Genomic DNA, 26,206 nt, shown 5'->3' on the forward strand with positions numbered 1-26,206 from the left:
GTTGTTCCATCATTTCAGTTACATCTGGATGGCTCTTTGTGACCCCATTTGGGGTTTTCTTGGCAGAGATACTGGAGTGATTTGCCATTTCTTTCTCCAGCTCATTTTACAAATGAGGAAACTAAAGAAAACAGGCTGAAGTGACTTGCCCAGAGTCACACAGCTAATAAGTTGTGTGAGGCTGGATTTGAACTCAAGTTCTCCTGACTCTAGGGCTGGTACTCTATCCAATGCACCACTAGCTGTTCCTGTGTATCCAACATTTCTTAGTACTCATCCTCCTTGACATGGTTAATTATCTCCTCCTCCTAGGTGCCCTCTGCAATCCATCAATGAATCTAGAAACATTTACTGAACACCCCCATGTGCTAGGCACTGTGTTAGGTGCTGGGGTTATAAATAAAAAGAATTCAATAGTTCTTAAGCTCAAAGAATTTGCATTTTCTCCCCCTGATAGCTTCCTTCACTCTGTTCTCCCTTGTTTCTCTTCTTACCTGACTATTATTATCAATATTGCTATTTTTACAAACCCTAAGTTGTAATTTACCAAAAAAACACCCCTAATTTGTTCTTGGGCTATGTTAAGGGAACTATAGTTCCTTCTCAACGTATCTTAGACATGATCTCGTCATTTACTGTGATGGTGGAATTTTGTACAATACACCTGGCTTCTTGAGCTGCGGAAACTATAAGATAATTTTTCAAAAAGCAGTCCATTCTATTTCCTCCTCTTTGATTCTGGGTCCAGTTCATCATCTATCTTCAGTTCTTGTGCAAGGTACATTAATTGATGGATTAGTCTAAGAGGGTGCTGGTCCAAGTCTATGTCATCATTAGTACAGAGCACAGCTGTAACCCATTTTTCTTTTGGGCAGGAGAAATCAGACTTGCCTCCAATGGGAGGGGTGGAGCCCCATGGTGTGTGCCTGCCCGCGTTTCTTTCCTAAGGCATGTCGGATTCAAACAGATCTGTTCAGTCCTGTTCTCACGGATGATGCAACATGACTAGAAAGGAAGTGGGGAATTGACTTACAACTCCAGGCTAAGGAATGTCACGTCTCTGAAGCGTTCTTCATATTCCCAGAAATATGTCATGACTAGGAAGGAGGAATGACTCAGAATTCTGCTGCCTCTGAACACATCGAGCCCTAAGAAGGAGGCATTCTAACTAGGACAAAGTACTCGAAAGTACTCTGGATTTCCAGTGAAGATGCCTTGATAGTATCTCTCCATGAGTGCATTGCTGGAGGATTTGTCAGCTCTGGGGGAGCCAAGAACACATCTGAGCCTGATTTTCCTGGGATTGGTAGCTGGAGCAAAAAGCACACAGGCTGATGGAACAGCCCGGGAACATTCTGAACCATGTGGATTAAGTAAATAGACAGGGAATAGTAGAACCCTATGTCTTCTCTTCTCCAGGGTAAATAGCCCCAGTTCCTTCAGCTGCTCCTTACATGGCATGGACTCAAGGCCCTTCCTCACCCTGGCTGCCCTCCTCTGGACACTGGCCAGCTGGCCAGTGTTCTTCGTAGACCGAATATACTGTTCCAGATGTCGTCTGACCAAGACGGAGTACAGTGGATCTACCACCTCCTAGTCCTGGACACTATACCTCCCTTAATGGAACCCAAGTACAAATTAGGGTTTTTAAAAAAATCAACAGCAACCATGTATTTAAGATTTGTAAAACATTTTACATGGGATTTCTCATAGGATTCCCACCATAATCCTGTGAGACAGGAGCTGTTATTGTCTTCACTTTACTGATGGGAAAACTAAAACCCACAGGGTTGAAGGGACTTGCCCAGGGGAACTAAGGGAGGATTTGAACTCAAGTCTTCTTAACACCATGTAGTAGATACCCTGCTATGCAATGAGCATACTAAGATAAAAGTGAAATAGTACCTGACCTATAGGGGGGAGCCAGTGCATGTATGAGGAGGTAGGGGATAAGAACAGGACCAATGATTATTTCACTAGCATAGGTAACTATCAGATGAGAAAATTCCCTCTACCAAGGCGGATTGGAATCTTCTTCACAACTGATACTCACAGAGAGTTAGTTGCCCAGAGCAGTGAGGGGCAGGAAAACCCAATTTTATTCAGTGGAAGATAAAGCTACCTCCCTTGAGGTATCTCCTACCTATTTGTTAAGATCACACAAGACACTTTGGCAAATGGAACTATTTTAGCAAGATATACAACAGGGAGAAGTATGTTCCCCAAAGGTGTTGGCCACTCTCATGGAGGATGTGAAGCACAAGAGACCAAAAGAAAAAGAGGATGCCCTGGGCCTGGCAGCTCTTCGTAGACCAGAGGTTCTTTCCATGTATCATAGATTCCCTGGGCAGTCAATCTGATGAAGCCTGTGGGCCCCTTCTTGGCATCATGTGTTTTAATTCATAGAATAAAATACAGTAGCTTACAAAGGAACTCAGGTATTCCTGACTCCAATTCCAGCATTCTAACCACTACCTCATCTAGTTGCTCATTGTTTGGGACTGATTTAGGGCTGATTGAATTAAATGACAGAATCTCAACATTAGAAGTGATTTTATCAGCTACCTAATCCAACTCATCCCTGAAAAGGAATTCTGGATACAAGGCAAGGAACATAGGTGAGCCCTCCTCCAGCTTCTGAAGAACCTGAAGTTGGGGAGCCCATTTCCTCCCAAAGTGGCTCCTTTCACTTATGGGCAACTCTAATGGCCGAGAAGTTTTCCTTCCATCAAGCCAACCTTGCCTCTTTGCAATGGCATACCCAGGCTCTAGAATCCAGCGAAGCATCCCTCATGAGATCCACAGCCTCTCAGAAGAGTTCAGCCTGATCAGCTAGGCAGGAAAAACCACCTGGATGAAGAATGGCTGTTGTCCAGACCAGGGGTGGGGAACCTATAGCCTTGAGGCCACATATGGCCTTCTAGGTCCTTAAGTGCAGCCTTTTGATGAAATCCAAATTTTACAGAACATGTGACCTTCTAGGTCCTGAAGTGTGGCCTTTTGACTGAATCCAAATTTTATAGAACAAATTTGTCCTGTGAGGCCACTGGTTCCCACCCCTGGTCCAGACCATGATATAGAGATGTTTATACTTGAGTCAAGTCAATTAGTCAACAGATATTTACCAAAATGTTTACAGTGCCAGGCAAAGACAGTCCCTATTCTCAAGGAGCTCACAATCCAATAGGGAGACAGCACACAAACAACCACATCATATCTATAATATTCAACACAGAGAAGGCACTAGAATTAAGAGCAATCAGGGATGGCTTCTTATAAAAGGTAAAATTTTAGCTGGGACTTGAAGGAAGCCAAGGAGGTTAAGAGATGAATAGGGAGGGAGTTCCAGGCATAGAGGACAACTAGTAAAAATTTCAGGAGGTGGGAGATACAGTGTCTCGTTTGAGGAACAGAAGGAAATCAGTATCACTGAACTGCAGAGTAAGTAGAGGTGGGTAGGGTGTAAGAAATAAGAAGGCAGGAAAGGCGCAGAAGAGTCAGATTATGGAGGGCTTTAAAGCCAAATGGAGGATATTATATCTGATCCTGGAGGTTTGAGGAATCACTGATATTTGTTGAATAGGAGGAGGTGACATGGTCAGACCTGCACTTTAGGAAGATCAGTTTGACAGATGAGCCAAGGATGGATTGGAGTAGGGAGAGATTTAAGGCAGGAAGACCAGGTAGCAGGTTATTGCAATAGTCCAGGATTCAGGTGACAAAAGACTAGACCAGGGTGGTAGCAGTGTCAGAGGAGAGAAGGGTATAGATATGAGAGATGTGAATGTGTAGAATGCGTAGAAATGAGAAGACTTGGCAACTAGATGGAGTGGTGGAGTGAGAGATTGAGGAACTGAGGACCTCAGGTTCCCATCTCCAAAATGTAGGGGTTGGATTCACTGACCTTGATGACTATCATAGCCTACAACCATTATAAATATATGCATCACCTATTGAGATGGCCCTTATATCTTCAATAGACTGTGAATGAACAATGAGTTGGACCCAGAATGGAACCAAAAGAAGAAGGCAGGCTGGATCGCACTTAGGAACCTTCCCAGCCATGCTAAGCCATCCTCTGCTACTATCTGACACAAAACCCCTTCAATTTAACAGGAAAGTACCGGTGATACTGTATGGCTGAGAATCATGGCACACCACAATCTCCAAAAAGTAACAGTCGTGAGTGACTAATGGGGGAGAGATGAATGGTGGGTGTAAGTAGACTGTAATACATTCCCAAGGATGATTAGTATGCAAGAAGTGGTCTCAAAGGCATCATCCAGGAAATGCACGATTGGAAAAGGAAGTGAGCCAGCCAAAGACTAAAACAGAAAGACCTCCCATGGACAGTCCAAGTAGTGTGCTGATACCTTCAAGATACTACAAGAGCAAGAAGATGGACTCAAGTATGGTGATTGGATCCTTTATGGAGAACCTAGAGATGAATTACATAGGACGAGAAAGTGTGGTTGGGTTTCAGTCTCCATCACTGTTGGGGTGACAGATTGATGAATCCTTCAACATAATCATGAGTCCTTTACTTTAACAAATAAGCTGTAATCAATTACTGCAACAAATAGCCCTCTTTCTATGTGGCTTAGGGTGAAGATACAGGTGTTTTTTATACTATTCTGCCATTGCTTTTATATCACTATTTTTCACAAGATTACTGAATTCTAGAGTTGGAAGAACACTCAGAGGTCATCTGAGTAAGAATGTTCTTTAGAATGGAACTAGAGAGTCATCACCCAGTCTTTGGTAGGCAGCCTTGACTGAGGAGGAACCCACTCCTGCCTAAGGTGGAAAGTGCCAAATGCTAGGTGCTGTAAGTTTTTTCTTTATATCTAGCCTAGATCTCCTCTCTAGGACTTTGACCCATTGCTCCTAGCTCTTCTGCCCCCATCCCCACCACTCTGGGGACAAGCAGAATGTGCTCAATCCTCCTTCTACATGACAGGCGGTTGTCATGTCCTCACTAAGGTTTCTTTTCTCCAGGAGAAGCATCTACAGATCTTCCTTCTTTTTTTTTTTTTTTAGGCAACTGAAGTTAAGTGACTTGCCCAGGGCACACAGCTAGTAAGATATCTACAGATCTTCAACAAATTCTCATATGATGTGGACTAAAGGCTCTTCACTATTTGCTGTGCCCTTCTCTGGATGCTCTGCAGTGTATGAATGAATGATAATGACAAATAATGGAGTGTTTAATTAAGCATTACAATGCGTTGTACCAAGCGGTGGCTCTGATAGGGAAAAAAAATAACAACCCACAAGCAAGCAAGACCATCCCTGCACTCAAGGAGCTGACATTCTAATGGTAGAGCACAACACATTAAGGGGAACTAGAAAAGGGGGAGCCATGCCTGTGGTTTGGAAATGGACAGAAAGTAGCATAGATAAGTCAAGATAAGGTGAAAACTCATTTATCAGTGCCCCAATAACTGAGTCCAAATTTCCTGTGAGAGGGAGATGAGGAGGTTGTCCAAAATGGAAGCTTATCAATGTCCTTCTTAAGCTATGTTGTCCAGAACAGAGCACAATAAGCAGCCATGGTCTGACCAGTACAGAGGACAAAGGGATTGTGATGTCTTTAGTCCTAGATGCTGCCTCTCTTAACCTGAGAAGGTATTAGCTTTTTTGATCGCCACAACACACTGTTCACTCATATTAAGCTTGGAGTCCACTAAAACCCCCAGATTTTTGCAGAAGAATGACTATCTAGATGTATCTCCCCCATCTCATACTTGTGAAGCTAATTTCTTGATCTTAAGTGTAAGATAGAGCATTTATCCTTACTACATTTCATCAGACGTGACTGAATAACAACAACAAAATGTAGATTTGCAATTTTTTCTCCTTATGCCTTTATCTAAACCAATGATTTGTTGTGGAGTCATTTCAGACATGTCCAACTCTTTGTGACCCCATTTGGGGTTTTCTTGGCAAAGATACTGGACTGATTTGCCATTTCCTTCTCCAGCTCATTTTACAGATGAGAAAACTGAGGCAAACAGGGGTCACCTAGAGCCAGATATAACTGAAACAATTGAATGACAACAACAGCAATTTGAATCTTATCATTTAAGGAGTTCAAAATTCACCTGCAATAGTCTAGCCCACATAATCTTCATCTTGTCCTCAGTCATGAGAAATTTTGCTAAATGCGTCACTAAAATCTAGGTAAACTTTATCCACATCATTCCCTTGATATATCAGTCTGGTAACTCTGTGGAAAGAAAGAAAGAAAGAAAGAAAGAAAGAAAGAAAGAAAGAAAGAAAGAAAGAAAGAAAGAAAGAAAGAAAGAAAGAAAGAAAGAAAGAAAGAAAGAAAGAAAGAAAGAAAGAAAAGAAAAGAAAAGAAAGAAAAAAGGAAATGAGATTAACTTTGCCTGGCCTGCTCTTGATAAAGTCATGTTGGCTCTTTTTGAAGCCACTTCCTTTTCCAGATATTCACCATCTCTTTAATTAATACATTTCAGAATTTTACTAGTGATCAAAGTCAAACTCATGAGCTGTGTAGGTGCTACTTTCTTTCTTTAAAAATCAGGAAAGTATTTTCCTTCTTTCAGTTCTGCCTGACCCTTTATCTGTAGTCTTGGAGATCTTTTACATAGGGGCTGGGCAATCACATTTCCAGTTCTTTCAGTACCTGGAATCTATTCTGTCTGGGCCAGGTAATGGGAAGTCATCAAGATCATCTAGATGATCCCTAATGAATTCCCACTAGTCATTTTTGCTCTCTCTCTTTTTTTTCCAGTTTAAAGGTTTTTCTTTTCACCAAAGAAAACAGAAGAAATGTGAATTGAGTTCTATCCTGTCTTTGTCACCAATTATCACTATTCCATCCACACCGAAGCAGCAATACTATGTCTTCTTTGACCTAATCTGTCTCTTTTCCCTAATATAGCTTAAAAAACCCCCACTATTTTGGGGGGGAGGTCATCAGGGTTAAGTGACTCACCCAGGGTCACTCAGCTAGTAAGTGTCTGAGGCTGCATTTAAACTCAGGTCTTCCTGACTCTAGGGCCAGTACTCTGTCTGCAGTACCACCTAGCTCCCCCCCAAAACACTGTTTTTCAACTTATTCTGCACTTTGGCACTCCATTCCTAAAAAACATACCACCTTTTTCTATATACTCCCCCAATACCTGCCCCTACCTTCATCTTCTGTTGTTGCGGAGTCATTTCAGACATGTCTGACTCTTTGTGACCCCATTTGGGGTTTTCTTCTCAAAGATACTGGAGTGGTTTGCCATTTCCTTCTCCAGCCCATTTTACAGATGAGGAACTAAGGAAAACAGAGTTAAGTGACTTGCTCGGGGTCATATAGCTAGTAAGTGTCTGAGGCCGGATTTGAACTCAGAAAGATGAGACTTCCTGATGCCAAGCCCAGTTCATTGTGCTACCCAGTTGCCCATGATTTTTAAAAACCGATTTAAAAGTTGATTGAAGAATTCCTTATGCAACCACATCAGATAGTTACTCCCTTTCCTCATTAGAATTATTTCTATTTTTGTCTTCAGGACTTCATTTCTGAGGATTTCCCATGCTTCCTGGGCTAGTTTGTCTGGCTGAATTTGAGTCTATGGCATTCTGGTTAGCCTGTCTCTAAACCCTGTGAAATCTGCTTGACAAAAATCTATAATCTGTGCTAGAATATGGCTGGCTTCCTCTCCTCCAGAAAAAATTTAAAGATGGGGTGGTCGCTTCACCCACGAGCTTCTCATCATTTCAGCTTAAAAAATGAATTGCTTCTCGTTGATGAGAATTAGGTCCAGAAAGGCAATTCCTCTTGTCCTTCCCCCACTTTTGGAAGGATGAAATTATCACTAAATCAAGCCAAGAAATCCCTAGCTGCTCTGCTTTGGCAGAGAGAGTACCACAGCAGCTGTTCAGATAGTTGACATCCCCTATCATGACTACATCATGGCTCCAATCCACCTTTATGATCTATTTCCCAAAATCCTCATCTATTTCCTCCTGTCCAGGTGGTCTGTTGTAGAGTATAATGACTACTTTTGTAGTTACTCTGGGGCCACTGTTGGGGAGGCTGCAACTGGCGAGGAGGGAATGGAGAGGAAATGTACTCCTCGGACATCGGGTGCTGTGGGACAAAGATCCAGTTGCCCCTGCCTAGTTATGGCTCTGATAGTGTATCAACTTTAATGGTGAAACTGGAAACGGGGAAATCAAATTATTTACTTTAATGGATACGAGAAATCGCTTTTTAAAAAGAGTTCCACCACTTCCCTTTCTCAATACCTCTCCCTATCTCTTCCTTTCAAAGTTCAGAACAGTTGCTGTTGTTAAGTTGTTTAATCACATCCAACTCTTCATAACCCCATTTTTATGGGGTTTTCTTGGCAAATATACTGGCGTGGTTCGCCATTTCCTTCTCCAGGATCCCCATTTTACAGTTGAGGAAACTGAGGCAGAAGTTTAAGTGATTTGCCCAGAGTCACATAGCTAGTCAATATCTGAGGTTGGATTTAAACTCAGGTCCTCCTGACTCCAGGTCTACCACTCTGTCTGCTATGAGGAAACTGAGGCAAACAGGGGTCAAACTGGCTCACCTAGCAGGGAGGATGACCCTCAACAGGGAGATTTCTGATGTACTGTGGTGCTCAGCATTTGAAAGTAGAGTTGCTATGTTCTTATACATACCATACATGGGCGACAACATGTAGACTCCAGAAAATACCATGCTGCATTTCCAGCACCTCTCAAATGAGAGAGAATCTAAGGTTCTCTCCTTTCCCTTCCAACCATAATCCCCCTCAGCATGTTCCCTCCCATAAGGTTTAGATTTGCAGGGTTTTCAGGGGCACATATATTTTTTAAAGCCCTGGATTTTGAAACTGAGGAAGAGGAGAAAGAGGAAAAAAGTTTTTTAAATGAGAGGTGGTATTGAAACATGGGTAAAGAGTAGAAGTTGGCATCCTATTTTTGGCACATTATCCATGTGATGAGCACATCATTTAACCTCTCAATGCCCCAGAAAACTCTCTAAAACTGTTACGTTGCAGAGCAGGTGTCCATCTGCATTTTGTCCACCTGCAGGTGGCCATCTGCACTAACAAAGGGAACCTTTTTCTCACCAGAAGTTCCTAACAACAATGAAATCACAGGTTTAGACTACTACTACTACTACTACTACTACTACTACTACTACTACTACTGCTACTACTACTACTGCTACTACTACTACTGCTACTACACATGTTTATCTCATCTTTAAGTTTGCAAAGCCCTTTATCAATTAATGAACAAAGAAACATTTATTAAATACTTACTGTATGCTGGACTCTGTGCTCAGAATGCAAAGACAAAAAAAAATTAATAATCCTTGCCCTCAAGGAACTGATAGTCCATGTTACTTTGCACACATTATTTCATTTGAGCCATACAACAATCCAGTGAGTTAGGTACTGCAAGCATTTTAAAAAAATTATTAGACAAGACCTGTGATGTCAATGATACAGGGAATTTCCAGAGAGGAAATTTCCTCTATCCATACAAGTTGGTACCTTCATCACAAATTAGAGTCTTAGAGGATTGCCTGGGACACTGAGAAATTAAGTAACCTACCCAAGGTCACATAGCCAGTATGTGTCAGAGAGAAGACTTGAATCCAGAGCTTCATGTCTCCAAGACTGACTCTCTATTCACTATATTATACTGCCTTAACAATGCTACCCTGGGTATTATTATGCCCATTTTTCAGATGAGAAGATTTAGGCTCTGAGAGGTCATGATATGCCTATGATCACACACCTAGTAAGTGTCAAAGGCAGGTTTTGAACCAATCAAGCAATCAATCAACTAGCATTTATTAACCACCTACTGAGTTCCAGGTACCAGACTAGGTGCTCAGAATACAAAACCAAAATGAAACAATCCTTGCCCTCAAGGTGCTTAGATTCTATTGGAGGACACAGTATGTGCACATGTAAGTATATACCAAATATACATAACCTGAATCTTTATACGGCCTGAGAGGGACTCAGCTGTTACTCAGAGACAATTTATTTTAGAGGAAAGTTAAGTCTGACTCTAACTCAACTCACATAATTGTTCCTCTCTGGGCTTCTCTTTCTCATCTATTAAATAAAGGGTCATGGTAGAAGCTTGCTAACACAGAATCACACATTTAAAGCCAGACGGTACCTCAGAGGCACACCTCATTTTACAGTTGAGGAAACTGAGGTACTGAGAAGACATGACTTGTCCAAGGTAACACAGATCATAAGGAGGACAGCCAGGATTTGAACAAGGTGCCCTGATTTTAGCTCCAATGCTCCAATTACCACTAAACCTCCTGGCCCAACTGACTCTAAAATACTAGATTTTTAATAAGGCTTCTAGCAATGAGGAAGCTCATGGTGGCTGCTTCTGAAACTATCGTGCTCCAGATGGCCACAGGATGTCACCATTTCCCTAAGACCAATCTGGACAAGGTATGTTTGTGTGGCAACTGGAAAAAAAGAAAGAAAGAGAGACAGACAGACAGAAGAAAGAGAAAAAGAAAGAAAGAAAGAAGGAAAGAAAGAAGGAAAGAAAGAAAGAAAGAAAGAAAGAAAGAAAGAAAGAAAGAAAGAAAGAAAGAAAGAAAGAAAGAAAGAAAGAAAGAAGGAAAGAAAGAGAGAAAGAGAGAAAGAGAGAAAGCAAGCAAGCAAGCTTTTTTTTTTTTAAAAAGTATCTATGTCTGAGCTCTACCTTACAGTTAGGGTTTCTGTTACATGGGCTTTCACAGCATCTCATAGCCTTTTCTTGACAAGCAAAGGAGGCCAGGTTAGTAAATAAATCCTTCAGCTATTACACAGGGAATTTCCACCCCAGGAAGAAATCTGATCCTATGTTAGCAATTAGCAATCATTGGCTCTGAGCCTCTGAGGGGCACTAGAGTGGGGAAAAGGAAATTTGGTTTTATTTTCAAAAAGGGTTTTATTGATATTCTTTCAAAAAATATTCCTGTCACTTCCCAATGTCTTCCCTCTATATCCCTGCCTTTGAAATAGTTATGCAAAACATTAGTCCTTGGGCTCTGTCTGAAAATGTATGCCTCATTTTGCCCCTGTAGTCTACCACCTCTCTGCCAAGAGATGCAGGGCATAAAAGGGAAATATTTAAGCTATGGGTCCTTTACCATCTTAGCTGCCCTTCTCTGGGCATTATCTCCTCCATACAAATGTCCTTCTTAAAATGTCGCTGAGAAGGGAAGAGAATGAGGATTAATATAGCACTTACTGTGTTCTAAGCACTGTGCTAAGCACTTGAGGAATATTATTTTATTTGATTAATGGGAAGTAAAAACAATATTCTAATGTTGTCCTGACTAGGGCAGAGTACAACCTGGACTGTCACCTTCCTAAGCCTGGGTATTATGATTCTCTTTAACAGCCTGAGGTTACATGAGCTTTCTTGGTGACCATGTCACACTGATGACTCATATTGAGTTTTTGGTCCACTAAAACCACCAGATCTTTTTTTTTTTTATGAGCTGCTGCCTTGGAAATAAGTTTTGAATTTGGCTTTTATAGCTGGTGATGCTGGGAAAAGTAATTTTGCCTAGCATTTGCCCTGCTGGGAGCAAATATCTTGGATGTTACTAGAAATCATTGTGCATGTCATGTTTGTCATGCCATGCTAATTGGTACTTACTAAGCACCTACTAAGTGCAGGGATTATGTAGGGCCTGGGTATACAAAGACAAAAGGCATCAGAAGGAGTGGGAGAAGGGAAGAGAAAAGGGGGAATAGGAAAATCCTAATGGCAGAGGGCACAGAGAGCCAGGAGGCTTCATAATCACCATAACCTTGACTCAAATCTAGCTTGACACAAACTGGTCATGTGACCCAAGCAAGTCACTCTCTTGTTACCCCACATGTCTCCCCAGACAACTCTAAGTTGTCTGAGTGATTGCCAATATGCATTGGTATGGGGAATTTCTTTGATGATGAAATCACGGATCCAGACATATATACACCCAAGCATGCACATATATATATATATATACATATTTCATACATGTGTACTTGCATGCATATATTTATATGTATGCATATATATATATATATATATGCATGTATACACACATCCATGAGGTCACAGAAGAAGAGGTATGTGTAGGAGGATAATCCAGGAAGATCTCCTGATTTTCTGGGCTGTGGTACCTCCCTGGAGGATACACTCCGGTTCTGTGGGGGTGGGCAAGGAGTCTTTTGGGGATGATTTAGCAACCCCTTATAGACTCCCATGACTGGGGGGTCTGCGTTAGAGATGATTAGCAGAGCCTCCCTATGGATAGGCTACAAAAAGAGAGGCTAATTGCTCCGTCTCTCTATTGACACCATTTTGAACTTGCAGCTTGGGATTCTACCAGTTCTATCTTGAACTTCTGTTAGGAGATGAGGAAGGAAGGTATTTCTCTCCCTTCCCCTCTGCAGCCATGGCAGCCAAGTACATATGACAGACTGATCCATGGGCCCTATCTGAAAATGTAGACCTCATTCTGCCTCTGGGGCTTTTAAAAGTCTATGCACCCACTGAAAACCCTGAAAATCTAAACCTTATGGGAAGGAACATGCTGAGGGAGGGGGGCGAGCTATGGTTAGAAAGGAAAGGAGAGAACCTTAGACTCTCTTTCATTTGAGAGGTGCTGGAAAGGCAGCATAGTATTTTCTCCAGGCTGCATGCTGTTGCCCATGTATGGTGTGTATAAGAACGTAGTAGGGCATAGAATGGAGATCTTTGGGTCCTGCACCTTTCTTGTTGCCTTTCTCTGGAAATTCTCTCCCACACATAAATGTCTTTCCTAAAATATGTCGCTGAGAAGGGAGGGTGAAGAGAACAAGCCTGTATAGCACCAGGCGCTAGGCTAAGTACTTTATCTCATTTGATCAATCAGAGTAGAAAACAGTGGAAGCAGGTTTTGAGACTGAACCTCGAATCCCTGACTTTCTCGTCTGCTTTGTGTTTCTTTCCCTAAGCGCAGGTGACTGAGAAGTGACCCTGAAAGATGGACATTTCCAGTCTTGGTGGCCACCTTCCAAGTGGCTTACTGAGTTGGGGGTGGTTGTCCAGCAGGAGAGACTTCCTGAAGCTAACTACTTCTGAGGGAAGAAGTCATGTCACTGCCATGAGAAGCAACCTGACTCAGAAAGGACTCCGAAAGCACAAAGGATTCTGTGGATGGGTGGCATCATAGTGCACAGAGTGCTGGGAACTGGAGTCAGGAAGACCTGAGTTCAAATCTGCCTCAGACACTAGCTGTGTGACCCTAGGAAAGTCACTTAACTGCTATCTGCCTCAGTTTCCTTAACTGGAAAATGGAGATAATAAGAGCACCTACCTCCCAGAGTTGTTATGAGGATCAAATGAGATAGTATTGGTAAAGTACTCAGCATTGTGCCTAGTACATAGTAGGTGCTCGATAAAGGCTTTTCCCCTTCTCCTCCCCCTCCTCCCCCTCCCACTCCCCAAGCCACATGACCTGTCTATCCAGAAGGTCAGTACAGGTCAGAGATAAAGTGAAGCATCTGTCTTGCAGTCCCATGAAGTGCTTTTACCTTTGGGAGAGAATATAATGATGGTGATGGCTTATCATCTTTTGTATTTTGAACATTTATCTTGAAGTAGAGGAAATAAATAATGTTCTATACCTTATCTATGTTGTACATCAAATACCTTTCTAGTTGTACATCAAATACCTTTTGAGCAAAAACCCTATTAATCCCTTTTACAGAGTCCTTCAATGTGAGTCACAGATAAGCTTTGTTGTGGGGATTTTTTTCTGAAACTTTGGGGTGGGGTAAATGAGCCAGAGTAGGAGAAAAGCCTGACTCCCCTTGTGGGAGGGGACTGCTCTCCACTCCCACCCAGTCATGGGTTACATAGGTACGTGCCACCCACTGACTCCAGACTATAAAGATGGGCTACAGTAGGAGCAGAGTTCATGTGCAGTCAACACATGCCATGCCTTCAATGTTCTCAGGCATTGGTGTCAAACTTGAATGGAAGGCGGAAACAAAACCGTATGGAAGGATTGCTGCAGCCAGCATAGTTACTTACATGATCTATATTCTATTGTATTTTATTGGCTTCGTTAAATACTTCCCAATTACATTTTAATAATAACAATAACAACAATAATCATTTTGTTGTTTGGTCATTTTTCAGTTGTGTCCCATTCTTGATGACCCCTTTTGGGATTTTCTTGGCAAAGGTACTGGAGTGGTTTACCATTTCCTTCTCTAGCTCATTTTACAGATGAGGAAACTGAGGCAAATAGGGTGAAGTGACTTGCCCAGGGTCACACAGCTAGTCAATGTCTGAGGCCAGATTTGAACTCAGGAAGACGAGGCTTTCTGCCTCCAGGCCTGGTGACTCTATCCATTGCGCCACCAAGCTGCCCCAACAATAGTAATAATTATCATTTATATAGCATTTACATGTGCCAGGGACTGTGCTAAGTGCTTTACACTTAGTATCTAATTTGATCTTTTTTTTCCCCCCTTTCCCCCCTCCTTACCCCCCAAAGTTGCTGCAGCAAAGGGAATGATGTTTGACATGCTCTGTTCTCCTGTCCAGGCTGAGGACACCTCTCTCTAGGGCAGTCCCTTAGCTGAGAATCCCTGCATTGCCCCCCCGGGTTCCAGCCCACACCCATTTCTGTGGATGAGATACCGTCCGCTTTGCACTGCTCCCATACACCAGGCCGGAAACTGCACAGGCCAGGGAGTTATCACCTGACCTACTCAGGTGTTCATAATATTGCTGAGTGTGGTCATAATATTCCTAGAGAGGTCACAGCAGCATCTCCAAACACAGTTCAAGGCACCTTTTTGGGTACCCCTATGAGGGCAGGCCAGTCAGTCAGGTGACAGACCTGCCTCTTCCCCATGGCCAGTCAAGTGGGAAAGAGGGAGGCAAATGCCCAGGTGGAATTTTCCCATTGACCAAACTGATATTTGAATGTTACAAGCACATCAAGTCAGGGAATATCTGGGATAAGTGTTGAATTTAATCTAAGCCAAGCCAGTTTACCTGGCTAATACAGGGAAAGAAAACTCACACCATTGAGACCTGAGCAATGACCATTCATTCACTCAAAAAGCACATAGTAAGCACCTACTATGTGTTAGGAAACCCCCCAGCACGTATTAAGCACCTACTGTGTGTTAGACCCTAGGGATACCAGTGAAAAAAGCTACTGCCATTTTGTTGGAAGGCAACAATGTATATACCAATAAAATCATTTCAGAGTAGATACTAAGGAGAGTCCAAGTCATTTCCAAGGGTAAATAAACTTCCTGTAGGAGGTGACACTTAAGCCAAGCTTTGAAAAGAGACAGGAGGCTCAGTGGAGAGAGATCTGGACCTAGAATCAGGAAGAACTGAGTTCAAGTCCAGCCTTGGACACTTAGCAGTTGTGTGATTCTGGGCAAATCACTTCACCTTGTTTGCCTCCGTTTCCTCATCTGTCAAGTGAGCTGGAGAAGGAAGTGGCACACCATTCCAGTGTCTTTGCCAAGAGAATCCAATGGACGGTAGTGGTGTGCTATGGTCACAAAGAATCTATGTGACTGAACAGATTCTTATTGAGGTGAGAAAGGGATGCATTTCAGGCAAGCTGGACAGCCTGTGGAGGTGGGGAAACGGAATCTCTTTGATGAGGAACAGCAAATAGGTCAATATACTCACTGAAACAGCAAAAACCTTATTTTATTTGTCTTATTAGAAAAAGATTCTTCTAGGCGTCTTGCTTTAAATTGGTGGGAGGTTGGCAGGCATGGACATCCCCAAATTTTGTGTCTTATCCTCCCAGGATGAAATACTAGATGAGATTCTCTGACTTTATGCAGCAGAGAGGAGTCTCCTAAGCTCGCCCAAAGGGGCCTGATTATTAATGCTGGGTTATTTTTTTTTTTAGTCTACAGAAGAGCATTGCCTTCTGGACTCTGACACAGAGGAGTTATCAAACCAAGCCAGGCAAAGGGGAAGGCAGCCTCGGTCAAACACCCCAAAGGAGGGAGAGATAAAAACTGAGAAGTTCACTTCAACCTTGACAGATTGCATAAGAATGATCAGAAGCAGAAAGTGGTTCAAGACAGATAGTATTATCATTCCCTCTGAGTCACAAATGATTTCCTGACTAAATTCTGAGAATTTAGCAATAAAACATTTCCTTCTTTCTACAGAATGTAGGGTTTGGCTTATTTAGAAGGGCTGCAAGTCCAAGGCTGTTCGAAAGGTATCTCCAGTTCAGTCTCTTTTTATCTCCCAGAAGCCTCCTCCAGTTGCTCAGAGAACCACCACTCTGTAGGGGCAGTTCTACAGTGGAAGGAATCATGACTTAGCTTTCTTTGCTCTTCAAAGATCTGATTGTGCCAAGTGACCAAGGCTCACTTGACTGGAAATGGTATAATAAATCAGTGTTACAAATCCTAATGCCAATCTTGCTGTACCGTGAGCCTAGCTTGGGTCACCACCCAATACCTCTGTTTCCTCCCTCACTCAGATCAAAGTCAATTGCAAGTCATATCATCATCTCCCTGATGTCATGGTCCTCTTTCAGAACAAAAGACAAACCACAACACAACCACATCCTTCTGTTTGCACAGTTTACACCTTGTATCTGCAGAATCATTTGCATGTTGTCTCCCCCATTAGAATACTGATACTTGAAAGCTGGAAGTGAGTTTTTGCCTTTCTTTGTATACACAGCACTTTATATAATGCCCTGTACAAAATAAATCCTTAAGAAATGCTTGTTGACTGACTGACTGACTGTGTTCCCTAAGTAAGTCATTTAAGTTTTCTGTGCCTCCGACAACTTCCTAGAATTCATCTGCTAAGTTATAGACAGTTTGTGATCTGCATTGGTAAGCTGAGTTCCACACCAGGATCTCCCCAGGCTGATGAAATCACAGAATCTTCGGATGTTCTTGGATTATAGAAAGTTACAGTCTATGCCAAACCACACCACAGAATCTTGGGAGATGGAAAGTCAGTCAGCAAACTTTTTTTAGGCACCTACTATGTGCCAGGCACTGTGCTAAGCACTAGGGATACAAAGAGAGGCAAAAGACAGTCCCTGTCCTCAAGGAGCTTACAATCCAATGGGGGAGCTGGGACCTTAGAAGTTATCTATTCCACCCGGAACCTGGAGAAGGAATATTATTTTCAATATGCCCAACAGCTTCTGCTTGTGACATCTAGCTAATGGCTTCCCCATTGCACTTCTGGGTGGTTCTGGGAAGAAGCCTTTGCTTCCATTTAGTCCAGGTCTTCCTCTTTGAAACTTCTGCTCCCAGGTCCTTGTTCTGCCCTCCAGGGACAAACGGAGCCGAAGTCCCATTGCTCTTCCCCTCAACATCCATTCCAATACTTGAAAGCAGTTCTCTTACGCCTCACCTAAGTCTTCTTTTCCCCAGGCTAACCCTTCCCAGTTCCTACATCTGATTCTCAAGTAACATGTTTTCCAGTTTTGTCGCCTTCTGGATTTTCTAGTGTGTCAATGTCTTTCTAAAACATTACGGTGGTTCTGGCATTGGGACATTGCTGGAGGATCTGTCAATTGGTCTCACCCCTTGGGAAAACCATTTGAAATTTTGCCCCCAAATGACTGAGATTTCCATATTCATCAACCTCCAGGAGCTCCCACTGCCAGGCGTGGTCAATCCCAAGGAAGTCAATGACGAAAAACAAAGGCCTTGTATGTATCAAAATATCGACAGCAGCACTTTTTGTAGTAGCAAAGACTTGGAAACAAAATAGATGCCCACTGATCGGGAAATGGCAAGATAAATTGTAGCACATGAACATAATGGGACTTAAATTTCTTAATTGCACTATAAGAAAAAAGAACTAATAAGAACATAGAGAAGTTTGGGAGGATTTGTGCCCAGTGCCTGGCACATAGTAGGTGCTTAATACATGTTTATTGATTGGTCAATTGACTGAACTGTTGCAATGTGAAGTAAGCAGAACCAGGGAAAGAACACACAATGAGTTTAACAATGTCCAAGAAAAAAGAACAATCACTATATCAGGAGAAAAAATAGCCCAAACTGAATGTTATAAAATTATGAAGATGAAGTTTGGCCCCAAAGAAAAATAAGAAAATGTACCTCTCTCCTTCCTTTGCGGACGTGAGGAACTATAGCAGTAGGACGCTTCATGAGATACCAGACTCAGGTGATGTATCAGTTAGTTTTGTTGAATTGTGTGTTTTTAAAAATCCTTTGTTATATGGGATGACTCTCTGGGGAAAGACATGTTAGGAAATTAAGGTAATGTAAAAACAAAAGAGAACAATAAAATTTAATTTTTTAAAAAGTGATGCCTGGAACCAAACACCATATTCAGATTTTCTAGTCATCTGGTTGAGGCAGAGTACAATAAGATTTTCACCTCTCTTGTTCTGGGCACCAGAGTCCTAGAGAAGCAATGTGGTTTATTGGGGAAAGTATTGGATGGGACCTCAAAGGAACTAGCTTTGTTACTGCCTGGGTGACCCTGGGCTTGGGTCTCCTCACATCAGAAATGAGGGGGCTCAGTGAGAAGCTCTTTAAAGCGCCTTCAGCTCAGACTCTGTGTTTCTAGTAATATATGCAAAAGCTTTTTTGGTTGACTTTGCTTCATAGATTGGCTTCATAGACATTTCTTAAAATCCCTTTACCTTTTTCAAACTGTTGTCTAATGGTGACCCCTTCAATCTGTACTATGTACAGATGAGTTTTTTTTTCCAGATGAGTTTTTGTCTGTGTTTATGCCATACAACTCATCAGATCCTACAGAAGTGGGTAGTGGAAAGTGTTGGATTTAGTCGAACAACTTAGATTCAAACCCTTCTTCTTGCTCTTTATGTTCCTTGTGGGCTTGACATCAGCTAGACCTTACTTTTGCATTCCTTACAGATTAATCATGTTAATTGTGTGATTGTAATTTTGTGGCCTACGGTGGAACATGGTTTATGAAAGTCTGTCTTTTCCTTACCCTCAACAAGGATGTTTCAATACGTATGGAAATTATTCTTATAAAATGTGTACACCTGAGAAAACAGAACTAAACGATTACTGACATTCTCTCAGTTGCATTTGTTGTTGTTGTTAACAAACTCCAAATTTTTCCTCCTGCTGCTTTGGTATTTTCCCTTCTTTCTTATAACTGGAGATTGAATCCCTCAATGACCCTAAAACTACATGTCCTCTACATTCCTATCCCTACCATGTGTACTTGGACTTGGTCCAGTTCAACTGTCTGTCCCACCTTTGTGGTGTTCCCCCCAACCCCATGCCATTTTTCTACTCCTTCTGGCAAAACTTCAAAGACTGTAAGGTTAGAGTCCTAATGTTATGGCTCTAACTCTTCTTGAAGGGGGAAAAGAGTTTACCATAATGAAATTTACAGATCTTTTCTATTTTTCATCTGTGTGTTGTCCTTCTTCCTGTTTCATCCTTAAGTACCCTGAGATGATTAGTTAGGTCTCTCTTTAAATTTGTTTTCCCCTCCACTACTTGTCTCTACTTCACAAGGTAATACAGCTTATAATCTTCCACTATCCTTCCCTGTAACATTCTAATCTTTTGTTGATCTTGGCTGCCATATCTTTACTCTTGGCAAAGAGATCAAGGGTTTCCTGACTGAGTCGGTTTCTAGGCTTTTTTGGTCTCCTCGTTATGGCGATTTATTTACTCTGGTTAAACTTCTGTATGAAATTATTGTAATTGGAGCCTGTGTCCTTTCCACCCTTCATTTCCTATTTTGGAAGCATCAATAACTTGTTTACATTGATGTCACATACTGAGCACTGGTTTAATGTAGTTATGTAATGGTAAAGATTAAATATTATGTGGGTGGGGGAAGAAGGGGGAGAACCATGGAATGAGAAGCGCAGACTTAGAATATGACTTCTTGTTTTACAGGCTTACTCTGTAAATAACTTAAGAATCATTCTGTGAATTACTCATTGGTGTTATTACTTCTACTGGTGTATTTTTTGAGTTCATGATGTACCAACCAGACTGTACATATTAAGGTCATTTTAGGATTACAGAGCTAGACCTATGAGGGATTTCAGAGGGCTCACGTTTTACAAAAAAGGAAATTGAGGTTTGGAGAGATTGAAAAGCTTTCTCAAGTCACGCAGTTAGTATATGTCAGAAGCAAGATTACAACCCAGGTCTTTCTGACTCTAGGCCTAGCACTCTATGTACGAACCCAGCTGCCTCTTTCCTCATCTATAAAATCAAGAAAATGGTGTCTGAGCTTCCTACCTGTTACAGGAATCAAGTGAAATAATATAAAATGTAAAATGTTGTAGAAAAATATATGTAGTAAGAATTTGTTGTTACATCCTCCCCCTCTTCCTCATCATTCCTTCTTCCAGACTCCAAAGAAGTTTCTCTCCTCTCTAAAACAAACACTACCATGTAGACTCAAAAATAGGCAGTAGATTCTCATCTCTAGGATCTGTTCCCACAAGTGTCTCTTCCCTGGAGCCATTTCTAGGGGGGTTAGGGTCTAAAAGTCCCAAGTTTGTGATTTCTGTGATCTTCACCATCTTTTCCTGACCTGTTTAATATTTTGAATCAAATCATGCCATGTGCTCTTCAATCTCTGACATTTTTATAAACATGAAGGAGAGAATATTCTTGAAGGAGAAAAAAAAATCAGAAATGGATAACCTGTAGGCTGAGAGGATAGAGTTGGGATTGGGAGGAAAATGAAAGTGGCAGGATTATAAAAGGGGACCTGCCAATTCTAACCCATGTATGTATGTATTTATATACACACATGTGTATCTGTGGATATTTGTATATATATGTGTGTATATGTGTGTGTGTGTGTGAAGGAAAGAAGGATTCTTATGAACTAACTACTGTTTGTATTTGAACACTAACTGTGTTTTTAGGATCAGCTAGGATCATTCTTTCCTCTAGGCTGATTCTGGACTCACTACCCAGCTTGCCTAAGTTATCCGGGCAAACCCTTTACAAACCTTGCCCTCTTTCTTTCTATGTTTTTCCCCTTTTAACTTTTGGACCTAGTTCTCCACTGGTGTAGAGAACTTCCCTTGTTGATCTAGATCCAACTTATCATCTTAGAGAGTTATGACTTACCCAAGGTAACACAGATAGTATTTGTCATAGACAGGATTTGAATCCAGGTCTTCCTGACTTTAAGGCTGACTATTCATTAGGCCAGGCTGCCCTTCTTCTAACTAGCATCTACAAATTCCCTCTCCATAGACTTTTTCCCCTCTCCCCTTTAAATATGTTTGAACCTCTACTATCTTTTGTTTTCTTTTTTTGCTTTTTGGTGAGGCAATCAGAGTTAAGTGAATTGCCCAAGGCCACACAGCTAGTAAGTATCAAGTGTCTGAAGCTGGATTTGAACTCAGATCCTCCTGACTCCAAGGCTGAAGCTCTATCCACTGTGCCACCTAGCTGCCCCATAAACCTCTACTATCTTAAAACACACACACACACACACACACACACACACACACACACACACACACACACCCCACTTTACTTTTCCTTACCATTCCTTCCATCTCTATCTCTGTTTCTCTCTCTCTCTCTCTCCACACACACACACACACACACACACACACATACATATGTATATATATATATACACATATATATATAAAATTATATATAATCTCTCCTTCATTGTGAAAGCCAAATTTCTTCACCTACTTCCTTTACCTTTTTTTTTTTTTAGCAGATTTGTAATTCCACTGATCTAGGGAGCTCCCAATGAGAAAATTGCCTCTATGAGTACCAACCAGCAACTGTTCCGTAACTTACAGTACCATGGCATGTTCTTTCTCATTCTCACCTTCCAGATTATCCTCTAGATGACTAAGAGAAAAGTGAAAGCTCTTCAGCAGGCTCCTAAGTCTCTTGGAAGCCTTTCCTACCTCCTGGAAAAGTAGAAGAGTTCTTTAGCAATAGACAACTCTGATTCGTATTTGGGAGCCGAGTATTCCAGGTAAAGATCTGGAGTCAGTTTCTCAAGGGAGGATCTTCTTGGGGAGGGAAAGGACTGAGTTTCTCCCTCTCTCTTCCTCCCTCCTCTCCTCTCTCCTCCACCCCTGGCCATGTCATTGGAGAGGCTAGTAGGAGACAATGATTCATCTTGAAACAAAGAAACATACCAAGGAAAAACATAAAAACACATGGATAGAAAATCAGCCACTTGAGGGAAGAAGCTTCAAGGAATGGGACTCCTTGCCCAGAAAAGAATGCTGACTAATAACTCAAAAAAGAACTTCTAGTATCTAGTGGTTTCAAGTTATCTCTTTGTCACGTATGTATCTCAGATGCTTTAACACCATCCTGATCCCACTATTCTCATGAATATATGTGTATTTGTGGGAGTATGTGCCCTTGATTTTTAGAGAGATGTTTTATATCAACACTTCTTACTATACCACATTTGTAAATACCCTTTCTAAAAGCTATTAAGATTGGCTGATAATCAATAGGGGGCTTACCAGTAGGGGCTCAAGATTTACAGTGTTAGAAACTTCAGCCCTTTGCAATTGCCCTGAAACTCTGAGGGGAGAAGCAATCAGCCACTTTCTTGGGCTCCAGCCTTCCAGTGTGAGTGGAAGTCAGGAAATTATCCCTAGAGGGGGTAGAACATCAGGGAGGACTTCATGTACAAGGCACCTGATCTGGGCCTAAAAGGAAGTCAGAAATTCTAAGAGGAAGAATTAAGAAAGGAGGGCATTCTGGGCATGGTAGACAGTGATTGCCAAGGTACAGAGATGGAAAATGGAATTTCATGCATGTGGAATAGCCAGTTCATGAAAGGGAGTTATGTGCACTCAACCTGGAAAGATAGAAGCTGAATGTTCACGGTTCCATCTTCAGATTCTGCCTCCATCACTCTATTCTCATTCTCATAGACTCATCTCTTCATGAGGTGATGGCTTCAACCATCACCTTTATGTTAATAACTTCTGAATATACATATCTGACCCTTCTTTTCAATTGTTTTGTAAGAGATCTCCATTTGGACATCCCATAATCATCTCGAACTATGTGTCCTGAACTGAACCCATCATCTTCCTCCCAAAGCAAGATGCCCCATTTTTGTCTCCAATACCACTATTCTTCCAGCCTTACTGGCTAAAAACCATAAAGAAACCCCTGACTTTTCCTTTTGCTTCACCTCATGTCTTAAATGTCACCAAGTCTTTCTTGGAAATGGCTCTTAGAGTCACTCTTTGTCTTCATCCACACGGCTGTTGCTCTTTTCCTAATCCTCATTACTTCATCACCAGATCATTGTCACGTCTCCCTTCTTGGTCTCTCTGCCTTGAGTCTCTTCTCTACCCAGTCCATACTTCATCCTGCTGCCAGACAAATTTTCCTGATATATTGCATTTACATGTCATTCCACTGCTCAAGAACCCAGTCTAAGTCAGGATGCTATCTTCTTGTCAAAATATGGTACAGAGGAAAGAATACTGGCTCAAAAATTGGAGAACCAGGGGTCAATCCCCCATGCTGTGATGTGGGGCAAATCACTGAACCTGGGCCTCAGTTTCCTTTCCTGTGAAAATAAGAGAGTTGTACTAGATGACTTCTGAGCTCCCCTTTGAGTATAGATCTGTATTCCAGTGAAACATGCTAGGGTAATCCTTTGTCATTATGTTGAGTTGTATCTGATGATTTTTAAACAACCCAAGGTTATAGTAATTCTGTCCCTGGAAGCGTAGTCATGAATGGCTTGTGATTTTGCCCCCCCAGTTAGGGCGCAATGGGCTTGGCAGTTGAGATCCCAAGCCTATGCTAGGAAAGGTCATGCTATCCTTGGTGTCTCCTGAGGCCGCTTCACACCCTCATGCCATGAACAAAGGAACATCAGGAAACAGGACAGGCTCAGCCACAGGTGTTCATGAGAAATCAGATGAGTTCTAACAAGTACAGAATTTAACAGAATCTTTATTTAGAAATGACGAGTGCCCAGCACATCCCACTGAAGTAAAGCAAGAAGTGAGGGTGAGGACCTCCAGGTCCTCTGGTCTGCTATTCTCTCAGCACTCTGGGTGTGGAGGAAGGCAGAAAGAAAGAGAGAGAGAGAGAAAAAGAAAGAAAGAAAGGAAGAAAGAAAGAAAGAAAGAAAGAAAGAAAGAAAGAAAGAAAGAAAGAAAGAAAGAAAGAAAGAAAGAAAGAAAGAAAGAAAGAAAGAAAGAAAGAAAGAAAGAAAGAAAGAAAGAAAGAAAGAAAGAAAGGAAGAAAGGTAAGAAGGAAGAAAGAAACAAAGAAAGGAAGAAAGAAAGAGAGAAAAAGAAAGAAAAGAAGGAAGGAAGAGAAAAAGAAAGATGAGAACAAGAAAGGGAAGAGAAGGAAAGAAGAAAGGGAAAGAAGAAGGAAGAAGGAAATGGAAGGAAGGAAGGAAGGAAGAAAGAAAGGAAAGAAAGAAAGAAAGAAAGAAAGAAAGAAAGAAAGAAAGAAAGAAAAAGAAAGAAAGAAAGAAAGAAAGAAAGAAAGAAAGAAAGAAAGACAGTCATATACTCCTCTGCATGTCTGTTTGGTGGTAATCTCTTATGGAGTTCCATGAAGGCTTGGACAGATAGCTGTAAATATCACCACCACAGGTCACCATGATGAGTCTGCTGCTTTATCTGTATGGGCTGTTGGGGTGGGGTGGGGGAACCCCTCCACTTCTGTCTTCCTCTTGGGAGAGGCTCAGAACTCCTGCCCTCCAGTCCTGATCCAGTGTCAGCTTCCTCTTTCCAAACTGGAGAGAACTACAACTCCCAGGGTCTGCAAAGCCAGTCCAAGCCTTGCCAGGGGGCCCACTGCAGTAGATCCTCACACCAACCCCTTGAGGGAAGGCAGGCACTACAGACACCGCATTCCCTTTTTATGGAGAAGTTGATTAAGTTACCCACAGTCACAAAGCCAACCATTACTGGAAACAGGATTCGAACCCAGTTCTTCTTGACAAGCAGTTCAGTGCTCTAGTCACTATGGGGCAGTTAGGTGATGCATTTGATAGACCATCACAGTTGGAGTCTGGAAGACCTGAGTTCAAATTTGGCCTCAGACACTTATTAGTTATTAGCTATGTGACCTTGAGCAAACCCCTTACCTTCTATCTTGCCTCAGTTTCCTCATTTGTAAAAGGAGGATAATAATGTCGTCTACCTCCCAGAGTTGTTATGAGGGCAAAAGAGATCATATTTATAAAGTACTTGGCAAACCTTAAAGCTCTGTTATTATTATATCATACTACTTCCATGGATTCCATCACCTACCAGTGGACAAAGATGGCATTCGGTTGAAATATTGAAGGAAAAGGAAGGAGGATAACTTTTCCACTATCTTTTGCTATTGCTTTTTCTTGTGGTCAAGGTAACAAGTATTTATTAAACCCCTACTGTGTGCCAGGCCTTTGCTAAGTGCTGGGGATACAAAGAAAGACTTTTAGAAAAGCTCCTGCCCTCGAGGGGCTCAGAGTCTAATGACTAAATGCAAAGCTATAGACAGGATAAACTGGAGACTTCTCCGAGGGAAGTGTGCCTTGCATATTTGTTGTTCTTGTTCAGTCACGTCTGACTCTTTGTGACCCCATTTGAGGTTTTCTTTGCAAAGATACTGGAGTAGCTTGCCATTTCCTTCTCTAGCTCATTTTACAGGTGAGGAAACTGAGGCAGACAGGGTTAAGTGACTTGTCCAGGGTCATATAGCTAGTAAGTGACTGAGGCCAAATTTGAACTCAAGTTGTCCTGACTCCAGGCCCTGTGCTCTATCCACTGAGTCACCTAGCTGCTTTGTACATAGTAGGTGCTTAACAAATGTTTCTTAACTGACTGATTGGCAGGGAACACACTGGTGTTAGAGCATTGCCTAGAGGCCATGCCCATAATCACACGGCCAGGGTGTATCAGAAGCAGAACTTGAGCCCCAGTCTCCCTAACTCCCACACCATACCCAACCAACTAGGTACTTAGTACTAGTTCCCTGATTTACATTAAATCGAATCCCCTTTCCTGCCTCCTCTTTTCCCTGCCTGAACCACCTCCCTGATGTCTTAGTAAGTAGATTTGGATTATATTTCAACTTCCTTCAAAAACAACTCTCATAGAAAAGCCACTGTCCCCACCAGGAAATGCTTTCTCAGACCATTGTCACTTTGCCATATTATGTCATAATTTTGTGTAAATTATGCT

The 26,206-nt window shown here is 41.9% G+C and overlaps 1 long non-coding RNA gene across 2 annotated transcripts in view; it reads left to right on the plus strand.

Moving 5' to 3' along the window:
* LOC110199734 (uncharacterized) overlaps nt 1-15,738 on the plus strand; it is a 36,684-nt gene extending 20,946 nt beyond the window's left edge. For both annotated transcript variants that reach the window (XR_002322026.2, XR_002322024.2), the window contains exon 4: nt 12,998-15,738. This is a non-coding gene — a long non-coding RNA (uncharacterized LOC110199734). The remainder of the gene's footprint in view (nt 1-12,997) is intronic.
* The last annotated feature ends 10,468 nt before the right edge of the window (nt 15,739-26,206 follow it).

The sequence above is a fragment of the Phascolarctos cinereus genome, unplaced genomic scaffold, assembly GCF_003287225.1.
Source record: "Phascolarctos cinereus isolate Bilbo 61053 unplaced genomic scaffold, phaCin_HiC Scaffold_726;HRSCAF=1367, whole genome shotgun sequence".
Lineage (NCBI taxonomy): Eukaryota > Metazoa > Chordata > Mammalia > Diprotodontia > Phascolarctidae > Phascolarctos > Phascolarctos cinereus.